The sequence below is a fragment of the Alnus glutinosa genome, chromosome 14 (genome assembly GCF_958979055.1).
Source record: "Alnus glutinosa chromosome 14, dhAlnGlut1.1, whole genome shotgun sequence".
NCBI classification, from domain to species: Eukaryota; Viridiplantae; Streptophyta; class Magnoliopsida; order Fagales; family Betulaceae; genus Alnus; species Alnus glutinosa.
The window spans coordinates 11,295,674-11,314,148 of record NC_084899.1 but is presented as its reverse complement, the minus strand read 5'-3'; the positions used below and the strand labels follow the sequence as shown (position 1 = coordinate 11,314,148).

Below are 18,475 nucleotides of genomic sequence, written 5' to 3'. Positions count from 1 at the left end.
TCAGAGCTACTACTGAAATACCTCAAAATATATAATAAGCTAGTCAGCATAATTATACAAACAGTAATACCAGTCATGCCTCACAGGGCTAGATAATTATACAAGCCAAATATCTACATATAACTGGAGAATTATAAGTACTGTCTTAAGTTAGGCTAATGAACTACAACAGGGTAGTCCCAAAAGGTAGGCTATCCAGCCTTACAAAAACTGAACTAGGAACCATCTATGTGTCGGGATAGTCCTGATAATCCTCTTCTTCTTCATAGCCTGAACCATTACAAATACCATACAAAGAGAAGAAAACAACATAAACACTAAAGTGAGTCCGCTGTTTCCAATAATAATATGAGTGCTGATTTATTTAATTAATGCAACACAATGCAATGGCCATATAATCACATGTATATACAAAATATAATCTATGATCGCAAATCATAGACATAAAGTGAACATAAACGTAATCATAAGGCAATGACAGTTTTAAGTGTAGAGTTTTAGGTATTTCCCTTTTTCCACTACTCTATTGGCCTTGGCACGGTTAGCGTGTTATTTGAAACCTTGGTTTCCTCACTTAACTTTTAATTATAATCTTTGGGAGCCTTGGCTCCTGGAAACCTTGGTTTCCCTGGTGACCTTGGTACACCAGTTTTTGTATTTATTATTCTTTTCAGGTACCTCCTCATTCACTAAGAACCTTGGAACTCATGTGAAGCCTCGCATACCCACCGTGGATCTTGATCCAACAGCTTGTTATTAGACAGGTTATTAAAAATAATAAAATATGCAAAATCACATGCGCAAACAAGTAAATAAAACAGTAAACATAATATTCTAGGAAAAGTCAACCAGCTTCGTCCTTAGTAAGTATAGAGATACTTACTAGTTTCTGCTCCAAAAGTCTTTCTCTATAACTGCATAATTCCAATCATATAGTAATACTAAATTAGTGAAAAGATGCTACAATATGTTTACTATATTTATCCTTAAAGTATCATTTTAACCGTTGTCCTAATACTTCCGTTTTTGGTTCTCTTAATCAAGATATTGAATGCCATCTTAGGTTATTGAATAATGAAACTAAGACATCCTCTTTTACTAGCCATTAACTCCAACTAGTATGTTGATATATAACTCCCATTCATACCCATATGTAGCCAAAATAATACTTTCTACACACACACACATTAGCCATATACCCATATACACTTACTTACTAAGTTTATACTTTAATATTCTCATTCATGCAGGGAATTCCAGCATACAACACACACACACATTCACTTCACACATTCCTTTTCATTAATCAAAACTCCTATATTTCAGCAACTCATTCCCACACAAAAGTATTAAAGCAAAGCTACTATCTTGCTTGTTTAAAGCTTCATGAGTGTAATTCTTTTAAGAGGAGAAACTACCCATGATCCTTGGGAACACATACTGAATTTTAGAGAGTAGAAAGGAAGATTTACTTACCAAAATTCGCACCCAATAGGTTGGATAGAAGGAAGGGGTCTAACTCCAAAACAAAGTGCTTGAAATGAGTTGGAAGTTTCTGGTTTTTGAGCTAGAATCAGAGAGAGGTTTCAGATGTTGATTTCTGGTGTTTTGTTGAGAAACAAGAGGAGATTTAAGGCTTCATTTCTGCCTATAAGTGCTGGCTTTCACAGTGAAGGGAAGAGGAGCTTACGTGAGTGGTATGGGGAGAGTTTAGGCTGGTTTTTGATGTCCCATGCATGCTATATATAATAACTTTGAATGGCTGAGATCAATCCAGTACAAATTCTTCCAATGGTCGGATCTTTGATAGCAAGAGAGAGAAATATCCATGCAAGATCATCTAATATCCAAGATTAGATTTTCTTCCATATCTAGTGTCATGATTAAATTGTACCAACATATCTAGTTCAATTTCAACCAAACTAAGCTAACTTAGGCTAACTAAATAAGTTTCAATCATTTGGAGCCGTCCGTAAGCAATGGGTTCAAAATCAAAGGTAGGAAATCACTTCTCTGCTATTTACCCGTAAGCTGCGTCGCACTGGATAAAATTGTTCGATCGAAACTTAGTCGATCGATCGATTTCAACTTTACTGATCTATTTCTTTACATGCATAAATACATAATTTTTATTAGACTATATAGCAATTCTTAAGCCTTGTACTCATGCACATATCTTAATAACTTAAGTAGGGTGTCTTTCCCTGGTATTACAGAGATGAACCTCGAAGCAGATGTAGCCGTTTAGCGTAGTGATATCCATCCGGTTGTGCTTAAGGACTGATTGCAGGATTATGAAGATGACTCATGTTAATTAGTACTTTTGGGTGATGTTGTAGGCTTAGCATTTGAGGTTCGATTAAGTATTAAGGTTTAGCTCTGATCTTTTATCAATGATATGTATAGTGTGATTTCAGTTAATGTAATGAATCTTTGTAGATGCTCTGGTTGTAATTAATGATTATAGATTATTTTATTCCTTGTGGAATGTGAATGGGAGACAAACCATATTTTGGGGGCATTACGATCTTTCCCTATAAAAAAGGGACAAAGTCCCCCCTTGTTGCTCACACAGGAACGTGAGAGAGAGAGAGAGAGAGAGAGAGAGAGAGAGAAGACAAGACAAGGAGGGAGGGTCTGGTGCATGAGAAAAAGAGAGAATAAATAAAAAGAAGAAAAGAAAGGAAAAAGGAGGGAAAAAAAAAAAAAAAAGGATAATTGCTGTGGTGGTGCTCGATGAATAGTACGTCAGGGTTCATAAATGCAATTTTCTCAAATTAGATTAGTAAGTTCCTTTCTTCATTCTCTTTAATTCTGTGTATGTCCGGTTTTTCAAATTAAGTTGTTACAATGCCCAAATTGCTCTGCAAAGTTTAGATTAATATTTTAAGAATTATTATATTTATATAATGTTTTTATATTCAATTTATTTTAGAAAAAAAAAATTATAATAGCATCGTTGTAATGCCCAAATGAAGCAAAAAAATTTACAATAGTGTCATTATAATGCTCGAGTAACATTAGAATATTTTCACAATATTTATATTTACATCGTAGTAATGTCCATATAAAAATACGAGTAAATACTACGATAGTCATCATAATGCCCAAATAGGAGTGTGATGATATAGATATGCCGTCATGATGTCGAAGTGACAATATGACGACATAGATATACCGTCATAATGCCCATGTGATTGTACAACCTCATAGATATATCGTTACTCTGCCAAAATAAATAATGAAAATATAGCAACATGCTTAGTACAATAAAATGATACCTAGGATTATGTTCATGCTATCATGTTGGAGGGCCATGCATTCGTGTGAAGAGAACCAAGCGTGCACTACCGCAGTGCCAGCGAGATATTTACAACTTTTAAATATGTCATTATGCTACCTATTTTTTGACAGAGTATAGGGATAAAAATTAAGAGGTCATTATTTTAGCCTTTTAAAAATAATTTAAAACCGATATATTGTCACGCGTTAGCGCACTAAACTATAGTGAATAAGAGTGGGAGTCTAATTTAACGGTCCACGGTGAAAGGTAAGTATAATTACTTAATGAGACTTGATACTTATTTTTAAATGTGATATTTGTTTTAGAAATCGAGCCTAATTATTTTATGAATTAATATGATTATTTACTTTCGATGAGTGTGATATTTTTTAATAGGGGTAATTACCTTTTTCCCCCATGAACTACCAAAAAATGCGCAATGCCCCCATGAACTACCAACTCGACCAAAATAGAGCATTCAACTACTAAAGACAACCATTTTCCCCCCTTCCGTCAGTCAAAGGGGTTAAAACAAACGGTCAACGGGTCATGTGCCGTTTTATATGGGGGCATGTTGAAAGATGATGATAGTTAATGGGGGGAAAAGAGGAAGATGGTGGTAGTTCATAGGGGGAAAAGAGGAAGAAAATGAGGGTAAAACGGCGTGTGACTGTCGGAAGGGGGAAAAATGATTATCTTTGGTGGTTGAATGCTCTATTTTGGTCGAGTTGGTAGTTCATGGGGGCATCGCGCATTTTTTGGTAGTTCATGGGGGGAAAAGGTAATTACCCCTTTTTAATATGTTTTATGAAATGAAATGTTGTTAATTATTGCATGATTTATGAAAAGAAAGAAATGGATTTAGCATGATCATTTTATGAGATATATTCAATTTACTTTTGATAAGTTTTATATGTTTTATGATTTATGAAATGTAAGATGACATGCATCATGATCATGATACTGAATGAATACATATTGCATTAAATGAATAATAAGACACGTAATGAAGTGGGCACCTGATAAGTCTTGAATTATTCGATTCAAGACCCCTTAATTTGCATTTGTTAGACCTAGTTTGTGTTGTATATATAACGTATTGTTGTAGTTTTGTTTTATGTCTTATTTTTAGGTCTTAGTTGAAATCTAGTTCAAAACACTTTGTTAGTATTTTGGCCTCATTCTGTGTTTGGACAAAATCACTTAAGTGTAAAGATGCTGTAAACAGGGATTCCACTATTCAGAGTCTACAAGTCAGAAGAATCCAAGTTCCCTGTCAGCCGTCCGGACGATCGAGCCATCCTGTCCGAACGCCCATCTGTCCACTGTTCCATCCGTCCGGACGACATGTCATCCCGTCCGGACGCTAGACAGACCAGCATCATCTGTCCGGACGAAGTGTTCATTCCGTCCGGACCCCATACTGTATCTAGAAGTTTCTGTGCCAGCTTACATCTGTCCGGATGCCTCCCAGTACTCGATCAACTTCTGTTTTCTTTCCAAGTTCCAAGAAAGGGAAGATCAGTCAACCGTCCGGACGATGTGGTATCCCGGCCGGACGCGCGTCTCCTTAAGGCAAGAATCGCAATTCAAATATGACCGTCTGGACGTCTGACAGCTATGGTCCGGACGCGCGTGCATCAAAGAAGGAAATTGCCGATTCAACTTCAACCGTCCGGACGACTGCCTATCATGGTCCGGACGCGCGCATTACAGATATGGAAATTGCGTGTTGAAGAATAGCCGTGAGGACGTTCCCCCATGGTCCGGACGCTCGAGAGCCTTATAAGGAAATTACTTTCAACGGACGTGCGACCGTCCGGACGATGTGCCATCCTGTCCGGACGATGTCCTTAAACAGGAAAGATTTCCCCACAAAATTTTCGGAAAATCTTGTCGCACAGTTGTCCGTCCGGACGGCCCATGTCCACCGTCTAGACGGTGCCTAGGTATATTTTGCCTGACGCTCATTTGAGCCCCCAACCTATAAATAGAGGCCCTTGGGCACTGAGAACTGCAAGAATTCGGTATTGAATTCCTCAACTACTCAGAGACGTGATATTTCCTCTGAAGCCCTTTCCAAGTGTGTTGTTGCTGTGCTACAACTGAAGTCTATCTTATAGGTCGGCTCTAAGGTAAGAAGTTCCATTGAAGACCCCTTCAGGTAGGTGAACCTGGTTGGGAAGCGTTCGTGTTGGGTTACACGTCAGAGATCAAGGTACGATCACTGCATCGGTACATGTGAGTGTTACTGCTTTGTGTCTAGCTTTGTCTTCTGAATAGTGGAATTCCTGGGTTTGGCTGCCCCATAGTGGTTTTTCTCTTGATTGAGTTTCCACTTCGTCAACAAAAATCTCTGTGTCATTTACTTTCCGCTATGCTTATTTTGTTGACACTTTGTGCACACATACTTGTTAATTAAATTAGAAGTCAATTCAATTTTTCATGTTGCACACTATTCACACACACTGTTAAATTTAGAAGTCCATTTATTTTTCACACTTGAATTAGACTTGAAAATACATCAAGGGCAATTTGGTCATTTCCAGAGTTCGAGGCTGATCCTGAAAAGATGAAAAATTGACCAAGGCAAATCGATCGATCGATTATTTCTTCAGTAAAGAAATCGATCGATCATATTATCAGTCGAAGAAAATCGATCGATCCAAAGTCGATCGATCGATTATTTATGCAGCTACGAAGTCGATCGATCGAATCTGGATATTTTTCAAGAAAATCTTCGGATGTCGACATGCTTTGTGTGGATGAAATTAATCCAATTTGGGCGGTTCACAGAGGATGTCGACACTATTTTGTGCGGCCAAAAATTGATCTTTGATGTCACCTTTGTAAATTAAATCTCTATATATATGAGATTAGGATTTAGGGTTTAAGGATGCATCTTTTGGGGATTTTGGATTTGCTCAGGTGTATCAACTTAATTTCTTGTAATTTTAGTTTCATTTGATGCAACTCTCTGGACCAAAATCCAGAGAGCTTAATTCCTTTGTTGTTCTTCCTTTAAATTTCATGTTCTAGCTTAGTTTTGTATTTTCTTTTCTTATCTTTCTTGTAATCCGAATTTCTTAAGTTTTAATATACTATTTTAGTTCATTTTCTTCTAGTTCCTTTACTGTTTTCATTAATTTTCATGCTTAAATTAGATTCAATTATGTCTAGCTAAATTAGTTCTTAGGGTTTGATCAAAATCCTCTCCAAAAACCATGAAGTGTTCTTGAAGTTCTTAGGGTTTTTTAGATGTGTTTGATGATTGTGAAAGGCTAGAGGATCTCAAAACCCATGCTAAAAGGTTTTGTTTTCAAGATTCCAATCTACTTATTCATGAAAAAGAGTTAAACTTGTCTATGAGTTTTCTTAGATTTCTTGAACAAAATCAACGTTCTTGGAAACAAGAATGATGTCTTTTGTAAAGGTTCTAATTTGACATGATGTGTGTTTACTTGTTAGAGTCACCTTATAGAGTATGCTAGGGAGCACCGGTCGTATCACACCTTTGGTAGTTTAAACTGTTTTTCAATTATAGTGTAACTTTTACGTGATTTGATCGGTGTGAACTTAGATATCTTATCATTGTGGCCTAATTAGGGTTTTCAAGTATTGTGTATGCTTATTAGGATGTGTTATTGAGTAGTAAGCTAGGGAGCATTAATCACCCCACACCTTTAGTAGTGTAAACGTTTTTCAATTATAAACTAATCTTTACGTGGGGTTGTTTAATGTGAAACTAGGAGCTTTATGATTACGTCTTAACTAAAGTATTTTCATGTCGAGGTCGTCGTAATGGTTGACGCCCATTACGCGCTCATATCATGCATGTTAGGAAGATCCATGTAGACTTTAAGCATTTTATCGGTTGAGGATTGGATAAGATCAACACCCTAAGTTTCCTTTAAGTTTGTTTTCATTTTCCGCTTTCATTTCTTCACTTTACTTGTTGTAGCGTCAATTCTACAACCCTTGCTTTTATTTTTATTGATTAAGTTAAGTTAAATACATTCCCTTGAATATTCTGTTACACAAAACAACCTTAAATCTCTGTGGTTCGATAACCATTACTATAGTACAATTGATTCGTACTATTGCGAAGTGGTAAAATTTATAAATTTAAAATCCACGTAGCCGGTTTGCGGCTACCAGCACCAAACCACAGTACAAGAGCTAGTCCTAGTGTTGAGAACGGAAATAATAATAAGATTGGGTGCCAGGCCCAGGCTTGGGAGCCAGACCTCAAAGAAAGCCATTTGGAGCCAGTCCTAAGAGAGTAGTAAGTGAGATAACAAGAAGAAGACATGGCATGACATGACATATGAATCATGAATGTTTATGACAGTTATCTTGCTTTAGATGTACTTGTATGTATACATTTTATGGTATGAGATATGAAATGTATGTATGTATTTACAACTAAGGTTATTTGTAGTAAGGACATAGCTAAGGAAAAAGATAATAGACATTTATGCATTAGTAAATGACTTTGCTGCACTTATTTTATCAATTATATTTTTATATCAAAAACACTTCTTTTTATGAAACCAATCATAGATGTTATTATAATCACCTATAGAGATTATTTCCCAAAGAGCTGGCTCATAATAAATATAGTGATTTTTATACTTACTGAGATTGTAGAATCACTAATCCGCCAACAATTGCATAGATTTTGATGCAGGTTAAAAGATAGTAGTAGATCTGATTGCAAGAAGAGATCTCTTTGAGGATCTCAAGGGTATCTAGCTTATGGAGTACTGATTTGAGATAAGTTAGTCTTGTCAATTGCATCTTTATGCCTTATGTGGCATACTATTATGTTCAACAATAAAATTTTAGAAGTTCTGGTATATTTTATTGATGGGTTTTAATGTTATTGTGAAAAGAAAAAATTCTTCCCGCTGCGTTTATTTGAGGTATTAATAGTAGTGTCATGTAGAAATTTAATTAATTCCACTTTTGCCCTTGTAATTTAGGGCGGGATGTTACACGATCTGTGAAATTAGTGTTCTAACACTGAGAATTGTGTTTCTAGTGTTAGATTTGACTTTAGAAACTCTCTAGAATCAATACCCTAGCTTTTGGATTCAAACCCTATAGAGACAATGAGATACACGGGAGGGAGAGAGAGAGAGGAGAAAATCACATTCCAGCTCTTTATAGTCGATCCCTGAGCTCCCCATTTGAATTGATAAATGCCCAGTTCAAACTAGATATTATAACAGTCTCATCAAACTGGAAAAATGCATGTTTGAACCAAACACACAATTGCAATTCCATTCAAACTGACTTTAGAATGAACCTATTTGGAGTATTTTTCTGATTCCCCGTCCGAACTAAACGTGGAATAGGAATTAGAACAAATGCCTCTAAAGCTCCACAAAAACATGTCGTTCAAATTGGATTGGAGTGAACATCTCCGGAACTCTTTTTACAGTGCATCTCAAAGGCCCTTTTGAACTAGAAGTCTCCCAATTTGAACCGAAGGCTTGAAAACTGACATTTTATAAAATTTTAATGTGTTCTTTTATTTTATTAATTTTTGATTATTTTATTTACTTGGTTTAATTACAATAACTGCTTTAATTAATTTTTTGGTGTTACACCCTTAATCTTTGACCTTTTTCCATCTCCAAATGGGACAATGCTACCCTTGTACTCATTGAAAAGTTCGACCACATATTTGTCCCTTGACGTGTCAAGAACAATTACTGTCAAGATACCAATGATAGGAATCAAGACATCTCAAAGAAGTGTGAGCAACAAAAGCAGAATGTTAAGTGTTATCGTTCCAAAATCTCTTGAACTTAAGTAAAGACACATGAGAACAACTCTCATCATTGGGGGGAACTTTGGAGTTCTTAGAAGATGAACATTGGGGGGAAATTAATGTTCACCAGAAAATATTGAAGTACCAAAGCACTATTAATACCCAATAACTCATGACACCACAAACTCACCTTATTAAAAATACCACGGTACTATATCATCGTGAATCATATCACTATTTCATTATACATGCCATATTATTTTCCTTTACTTTACAATAAATAAACTAATACATGTCTTATGCCAAAGAATCATTTCACACAAAAATTCTAAAAACTTAAGTCTTCAGGTTCTTTATTTTTCTTATTTTCTATAAAGCTTGAACCCCTTGATCCTGTCTTGAACATTTTACCATCTTTGAACGTCCCTTTCTCTTGTCATGTACACTGCACTTTCTGTAAATGCAGTTTGTAAACACATATTGCATTTACAGGTAGAAATTGGGTAAGTACTCTACGACTTAGTAAGTAAGTTAAATAGTGTGTGCATGTGAGTTTATTCTTATACCTTCAAAAATAACATTTCATATCTTATTTCCCAAATCTTTACTTTAAATCATTACTTTAAAAATTTACCTTTAAAATAAAGCATCCAAGAATGGTTATCTTTAGACCATACTTGATTTCTTTTAGAATTGTTCCTTGTAACTTCAACTATTAAACTGTACTTCTAAAAAATTTAACTGTATAATTGTACTATTAACTTCAATCATCCCTTTAAAACTTTGATCTATAACTTTATTGCTTTATTCCATGAAAAGTTAACCATAGACTATTTCATGAATGATCTCTTTTAAACTTTTAAACATATATCTTGATCATCCATGAATGGTTATTAAAACATAACATACATCTCTTTTAAACTTTTGCTTTGTAAACTTTAACTTTATAATTGTACTTTAAAAACTTCTGTCAGATTTCCGTTTAATTTTTCGACATCCGTTAGTGCCACATCACCATTTTTGCCACATCACCTGAAAATAATATTTTTTTATAATATTATAAATTAAAATATAAAAAAAAATTAAGAAGTAAAGGAAAAAAAAACTGTCACACACCACCCTCCCCACCATTGGAAGTGCTCCCTTGGGTGGCTGAAATCTAGTGTCTTCACCTTTCGACAAGGAAACAAGGTTCACAATCGGATTTTGAAATCTGGATTTGAGGTCCATAGGTTTTTCTATAATTTTCTGATGCGTTTAAATTCAAAAGGCAAGAGGTAGAAAGAAGTACATCAATTGTTCGAGAAATTTCGTGATAAACATGTGATTAGTTGGAGGCCCAGAGGATGCATCAGAAACCATTGACAAGTCCTCTTCTTCTTCTTCTTCAGCATCTTCTACAGCTCTTTTATATGCCTTTATACTCATCACCAAAACCATTTTTTCAATAAAACCAACTATTTGGAGAAAGAAAGGAGTGTTCCAAGTACAAAGTCCAACCAGAGTTGCACAGGCTACTGCATTCTGAAGCCAACACATCTATTGGGGATAAATTCCACTCAACCGATCCAAGGAGAAGATAGACATTCAGCAACTACTTCAGAGAAATCAGGTATTAGTTATCTCAGTAAATTCGAATTAGGACTCTACTCCAAGTTGAATTGGAGTAAGTAGTCTTAATCCGATCAGTACGTGATCCTATCCCTAAGAGAATTGGGATAGGACTCTAATTAGTCAAATAAGAGATCAGATAAGAAGAATGATCAGATCAGAAGTCTAAAAAAAGATATCAGATTAGAAGTCTAATAAAGGATCAGAGTCCAATTAGAACTCTGACATCAATTCTAGATCTCGATTAGAACTCTGACAGCAATTCTAGATCGACAAGGAGCAGGAATTCTAATTCAGGTTTGACTCTACCTCTTTGCCTATAAATAGGCCTATACTCCAGGTATAAAAAAAGACTCAATTTTTATGCATAGAGCATTATTTTCTTACAGAAGCTAATTTAGGCATCGGAGAGGACCCCCGGAAGGGTCCCTTAGTTTTTGTTGTTTTGCAGAATTATTAAGAAGCGTGAAGAACACCAGAAGAACATGCAGATTCACATCATACCAGAAACTGTACCAACAGTTTGGCACCGTCTGTGGGAAACGATTAGTCGTTCCTCATAAAAGAAAAAGAAGATCCAGCATGGTGATGAACACACGTTCCGGAAGCCAGACCAACCGAGAGCACGGAGCCCCACTGGAACCAGTTATTTAGAATAATCCACAGCCTCCACTGCCCGATGCAGACCAGGATTGCATAGCAGCGTTGGAAGCCCAGATTGAATCCTTAACACAGTGGAATGCCGAGTTGCTGCGCAGGAAGCCGGAACAACCCAATCCCGAGATGAACAGGGATGAGCGTGAGGAAGAAGATCACAATAGCAACACTAATCCTCGAAGGGAGGATGACCGCCAAGGAGATTTGAGCAGAGTTATTGCCGAGCTGGAGAGAAGGTGCACGTACATGGAGATGGAAAGAAAGGACAAAAGCAGATCCATAGTTGTGGATAAGCTCCTAATGGGTACAGACTCACCTGTCACCAGACGAGTAGCAGACTATCAGCTACCCGAGAAGTTTAAGGTACCCCAAATTCTAAGTTATGCAGGAGACGGAGATCCCCTAGATCACCTAGAGAATTTCTTAGCTCATCTAGACCTTCACGGGACACCTGATGAAGTAGCGTGTCGTGCCTTCCCCCTTACTCTTTCGGGGAATGCCCAGGACTGGTTTAGGAAGCTGCCCCCGAATTCTGTTGATCAGTTCAAGGAGTTATCCAAAATATTCCAAACGGAATTTCTAGCTTTTCGAACAAGGAAGAAGCCCTCAAGATATTTGCTATCATTGCACCAGCAAAGCAACGAAAGTCTTAAGGAGTTCATGGCTCGGTTTAACTGAGAGAAGGTAACGGTCGAAGATCCGACCGAGGATATGGTCTTTGCTGCCATTTATCAAGGAATTTCACCCGAGGAGCCTTTGATGAAGAAGTTGGTCTGGAAGCAACCGAGTACCTTGCAGGGCCTCATGGATAAGGTAGAAGAATTCATCAATCAGGAAGAGACGCTGAATTCTATGGCCAGTTCTAGCCTACCCCGAGAGACAGCGCCGGAAAAGAAAAGGAAAGAATTCAGGAAAACTTATGGGGAAGAGCAGAGGCAGGTAAAGAAGTTCAAAGATTACAATTTTACACCTCTCAATGCCGAGATATCAGAAGTCCTTATGGAGATCAAAAGAGATCCGGCGTTTCGGGAACCACAAAAGATACCAGGTAATCCTCCTTACAGGAATGCATGCAAGTATTGTGATTTTCATAAACAAGCAGGGCATTACACCGAGGGGTGCGTAAACCTAAGGTTGTTAGTAGAAGAATTTATAAAGAATGACAAGCTAGTTCGGTTCTTGGGAGAGCAACGGAACCAGCCAGGAAATAACAGGCCTCGGAATCATCAGGACTATCAACCCCGAGATCAGCAGCCACGGGATTACTATCCCTGAGACTATCATCAGCCAAACGAAAGGGATCAGGAGAATGATCCCCGAGATGACATAGAAAGAAGAGAGGACCGAAGAAGTAGAAGCCCATGGCATAGAGAGCCGAGGCAACAACAGAATCTGCCCGTGATCAAGTAGAAAGGACTCTCGGAAATTTCAGGCTAGACTTTTTATTTTTAGCATTTATGTTTGCAAAGAACTAGACTTTTATTTTTAACTCAGACATGTTATAATAAAAGACAGAAAATTCCCCAGATTTTGGGAATAAGTATTTTCATAATAAAAGAATAGAGCTTACTTAAGCATCGGAGTGTTCCCGGTTTAGGGACCGGGAACCTATTGATGTCGCTTCTTTTGTAGGCAAAAGACTCTCGAATCAGTCCTAGCCGGGAGCAAGAAGAAAGCCTCTCGGATCAGTCCTAGCCGATAGCAAGGCAAAACCTCTCGGATCAGTCCTAGCCGAGAGAAAGAAGAAAGCTCTCGGATCAGTCCTAGCCGAGAGAAAGAAGAAAACTCTCGGATAAGTCCTAGCCGGGAGCAAGAAGAAAGCCTCTCGGATAAGTCCTAGCCGAGAGCAAGGCAAAACCTCTTGGATCAGTCCTAGCCGAGAGAAATAAGAAAGCTCTCGGATCAGTCCTAGCCGAGAGAAAGAAGAAAAGCTCTCGGATCAGTCCTAGCCGAGAGTCTCGAATCAGTCCTAGCCGAGAGAAAGAAGAAAGCTCTCAGATCAGTCCTAGCCGAGAGAAAGAAGAAAGCTCTCGGATCAGTCCTAGCCGAGAGAAAGAAGAAAACTCTCAAATCAGTCCTAGCCGAGAGTCTCGGATCAGTCCTAGCCGAGAGCAAGAAGAAAGGGGGGTCGGATTTAACCCTCGGTTTTTGCAGGTTTCTCAGGAGTTAGCCATTCCAAGAGACAGGGAGAAAACCCTAAGGAAAAACAAGAAGGTAATGGGGGATAAGATTTAACCCTCAGGTTTTGAAGGTTAGCAGGTTTTCAGAAGGAGACAAAGCTCGAGTTTCCTTAGACATAAAATTCCCGTTATTCAAGCAAGCTTCGGATAAGGGAATTAGGGGGTAGCTGTTGGGGATAAATTCCACTCAACCCGATCCAAGGAGAAGATAGACATTCAGCAACTACTTCAGAGAAATTAGGTATTAGTTATCTTAGTAAATTCGGATTAGGACTCTACTCCAAGTTGAATTGGAGTAAGTAGTCGTAATCCGATCAGTACGTGATCCTATCCCCAAGAGAATTGGGATAGGACTCTAATTAGTCAAATAAGAGATCATATAAGAAGAATGATCATATCAGAAGTCTAAAAAAAGATATCAGATTAGAAGTCTAATAAAGGATCAGAGTCCAATTAGAACTCTGACATCAATTCTAGATCTCGATTAGAACTCTGACAACAGTTCTAGATCGACAAGGAGCAGGAATTCTAATTTAGGTTTGACTCTACCTCTTTGCCTATAAATAGGCCCATACCCCATGTATACAAAAAGACTCAATTTTTATGCATAGAGCATTATTTTCTTATAGAAGCTAATTTAGGCATCGGAGAGGACCCTCGGAAGGGTCCCTTAGTTTTTGTTGTTCTGCAGGATTATTAAGAAGCGTGAAGAACACCAGAAGAACGTGCAGATTCACATCATACCGGAAATTGTACCAACAAGATCCATTTTCCTCTGCTTTTTCTAAAGAGAAATCCCAAATGGTTTTTCTGCTATCAAGAAAGAGAGATATTATGCCACTCTACAAGGACTTTAAGGGAATGATGTGTCTCACTGTTTTTTGTGTTCAATAAGTAAGGTAAAATAGAAGAGTGGAGGGGTGAAAAAAAACAATGAAGTAGGAATTAGAAAGATTGCAAAGAAAGTAAAGTTCCTTGGGAATTCTATGTTTCACTTGATAGGTTAAAAATACAATCCTGGTAAAAATATATATATATATACTCTCTCTTTTTGTCTCAAAGTGACAAAGGGTAAACAGAGCATTAAAACCACAATAATTACAGTACTAATATCCAAAATAATTGGAATAAAAGTAAATTGTCTCAAAAGTAGCCCAAATAAACAGAAGTTTATAAACAACTAAAAAAAATGAGTGATCACAGCACTCAATCATCATTAGCATCATCATTCTGTGGCTCAAAGTGCTTGAGGCACTCTTTGATGTCGATCTGGCACTAGTCAACCCTGACACCAATAGTGCTAACCTCTCGCTGTAGAGAACTCAATGCATCCATAATCTAAGAAAAAGCAGAATTAAAAGATGGAGGAGGTGGAGCAGTCTAAGATGAAGAAGCTGTAGTAGGATCAGCTTGAACTGGAGAAGTAGGAGGAGACTCAGCTTCCCTCTGATCATCAAAACGTAGTTGTGCATTAGACTTCATCACTGTATGCTTTCCAAGGGTATCTTTGGTGTTCTCCTTTGGCTCCAAGTTTGTGATATCAAGTACAAAGCGCATGCAGATTTTCGTGACTAAGCACGCAAAAAGAAGACCTGTCTGATGCTCGTCTCGCATCTCAAGCATAGTAAGCACAATGTGCTTGCAAAGGCAGAAAGGCACCCGTTGTATAAGGGCATACAAAAACCTAACTCTCTTGAGCACTAGCTCACTTCGTCGAGCTATAGGCCACATATTGTGTTGCACAATCTTTGCTAGAAGCTGATGATGAGAGAAGAATACACCAATTTTGATAGACTGAGGGGCTCTGTCTTGAGCTCAGTGATGAGGATCAAAGAACTCAATCATCTCTTCCATTAAGGGTGAATTAACCGCCCACTAATAACCGTCCGCTAACCGCCTATAACCACTAACCGCAAAACCGTTAAAACCGCTTTAAAACCACTAACCGCAAACTGCCTTACAGGGGCGGTTAGCGGTTTTTACAAAGACAGGTCTTTATTATAAAATATATACATACTTTTTATATATAAAACAATGTCGTTTTGGTGTTAAACACCAAAACGGCCTCATTTTGGCATCTAGGGTTTTAAATTTTTTTTTTAAAAAAAAAAAAAAAAATCTCTGAAACTCTCTCACTCCCACACTTGCGCCGCACACCCTCCCCTCTCTCTCAACTCTCACTCTCTCTCACTCTGCTCTCATCTCTCTCTCTGCAATGGATTCACTCGCACCATACATACAAGCATATTTGGAGGATTAGGCTTTGTGGGTAGCTTTTGTTTGTGCCTTTTTTCATGCATACGTGTTTTGAGTTTTCCCCCTTTTTGAAATCTTCTTTTGCTCCCCCATTCAGGCCTTGCTTGTTATTCGCCATGGATTTTTTTGAAGCCATTCTAAAGCTTTCACAGAAAGGAGAATTAAAGAAAATGCAAGATCAGTGACAGAACAAAGCCATCCTCTGTCGCCTTCAGTGAGATCTGAGCTCCTACGAACATGTTCTCTTTTATTTCTTCTTAGATCTGAATATTTGTGCCTTGATTTGTTCTTCTAGGTCTTAGATCTGAATCTTTGTGGTTGACGATTTGAATTTTGTTGTATGAACGGTGATCAGCGTTGGACACAACAGCTTTGCTGGCTGAAAAAAAAAATAAAAATAAAAAATAAAATCGGTTGCCAGTTGGGGGAGGTGGTTTGCAGATTTTTGATAACCGCTAGGCGGTTGCGGTTAGCGGTTTTAGCCAATAACTGCTAACCGCAACCGCCTTTGCACCCCTATCTTCCATGGAGGGGGCATCCACGGAATCTGGATAGGGAACATCCTCAAGTGGCATTGGATCAGTCCTAATGAAAGTACCAATAAGAGCAGTATATATCCTAAAAGTCACTTCTCTGACTGTGGCCTGTAACGTGAGACTGCGCTGCTCATCCTGGACTACCTCCATGTATCCATAAAAATCTCGGACCAATCTGGGATAGATGATATCGGAGCAGATGTAGAGAAACTGCCAGTGATTCTTTTAGATCATCTAATCAATGAAGGAGAATGGAGGTACCATAACGTTGGCTCTAACGACGTTTCTCTCAATAATCACTTGTCTGTGTTCCACCATGGCTCTGGTAGCCTCAAGACCTGCCTCAGTCCTCTGGCGGACTCTGCGCTGGGAGCTGCTGGAAGACATTGTCTTGAAAAAAATTTAAACACAAATATTCCAAAAAAAATAATACCAAAAATAAATTAGATCCTGTTAGTTCTAGAAAAAGTTTGGCATTATAACAGCTGTAATTTGGATGCCCAAAAATTTACTCAATGTAAAAATCAGCAGCCCAAATATCACAGATATATCATACCAATACCAGAACATAGATAGAAAATTTATTTCATGCGTATCTCAACAATATTCCAAAATAAATGTCCTAATTAACATTATTCTTAAAAAGCAAAAATACTTCAAAGAACAAAAGGAAATAATAAGAGTACTTGGTATGAGATAAAGTATGCAGAAACTAACAAAAATGGCTGAAAACTTTGGAGAAATCTAAGAGAAATTGCAAGAAATATGAGAAAAAAAGGAAAAGGTGCGGCTCGGCGAGGAGAAAGCGACGGATATATACATGTAGGGATCGCGTCCAGATGTGTTACTAACCCGTCCAGACAATCCACTGCCAGATCAGCAATCGGCAGGGTCGCACGCGTCTGGACTTTAAGCCAAGTTCGTCCGAACGCTCCACACTTAAAAGCTTAAATTAGAGAAAAATTTACAGAAAAATAATTTTCCCTAAGATTAGCTTTAGAACACCCATGTATTGAAAATTGATAAAATAGTCAAATAGTAAGACAAAAATATGCAAATATATGATTGAGAGTCAAGCAATCAATGATCACAAATTTCTCTACAGATAGAAATTTTAAACAGGTTACCCAACTCATGCCATGTATGTGTGTGTGAAAGCTTTCTCAATAAGATATGATGTTTGCTGATATGATCTAAAGCAATTGAATTTTCTTAAACAAGAGAGCCTAGCCACCCTCATCTGATACACTTCCCCTAAGATGCAGCACTTTTCTTTTACTTACTCCATTAGTGATCGTCTATTTCCGCAATGAATTGGTCACTGACTATTTCTATAAGGACAAGTTCAAGACATTTTTAAGCATGTTCAACAGTGGATCTTTTAGAATCCAGATTGTTTGATTTTTATATGCTTTTCATTATTGCTTGTGTTGCAACCTAGAGAGAATGCTAGAGTTTATGGTTTCTAGATTCAACTAGCAAGTTGGTCAATTTGACCATCTTATAAAAAAAAACTATCTTCTCAGAATTTTCAGATGTTCAAAATCAGAGAGGAAAAAAAAAAAGTACCTTAGGAGAACTTTGGATAGTGCACAATTTTTCATCGCATGAGAAAAGTAACTATATATCATTAAGATGCCACATAGACACTTTAGCAGATATCATGCATAAACTCTCAATCATATATAAGCATCTATCATCAAAGCATAATGACTGAGATATCAAGTAAAAATTTTCAGATGTTCAAAATCAGAGAGGAAAAAAAAAAGTACCTTAAGAGAATTTTGGATAGTGCACAATTTTTCATCGCATGAGAAAAGTAACTATATATCATTAAGATGCCACATAGACACTTTAGCAGATATCATGCATAAACTCTCAATCATATATAAGCATCTGTCATCAAAGCACAATGACTGAGATATCAAGTAAAAATACATGCAATATCTGCAAAGCTATTAAAATAAAAAAATAAAAATTCTGCATCTTCTCCCCCATTTTCTTTTCTTTTTTTTTTAAAAAAAAAAAATTGAAAAACAACAAAGACATGCTATGTGGAAAATAGATAAAATCTAATCCTAGCATGTAGGATAAGAGAAAACCTATTCCTCATAGAGCGGTTTGAAATTACCAAGACAGAAAAACAGCCGCCTAACGTGCTTTTTCTGTCATC

General features: G+C 37.4%; 1 long non-coding RNA gene across 1 annotated transcript; it reads right to left on the bottom strand.

Moving 5' to 3' along the window:
* Positions 1-7: 7 nt before the first annotated feature.
* LOC133856607 (uncharacterized) lies at positions 8-915 on the bottom strand. Its single transcript, XR_009898229.1, has 2 exons — positions 884-915; positions 8-270 (listed from the first exon to the last, which is right to left on the bottom strand). It is a non-coding gene; the product is annotated as an uncharacterized LOC133856607 (long non-coding RNA).
* Between the last annotated feature and the right edge of the window lie 17,560 nt (positions 916-18,475).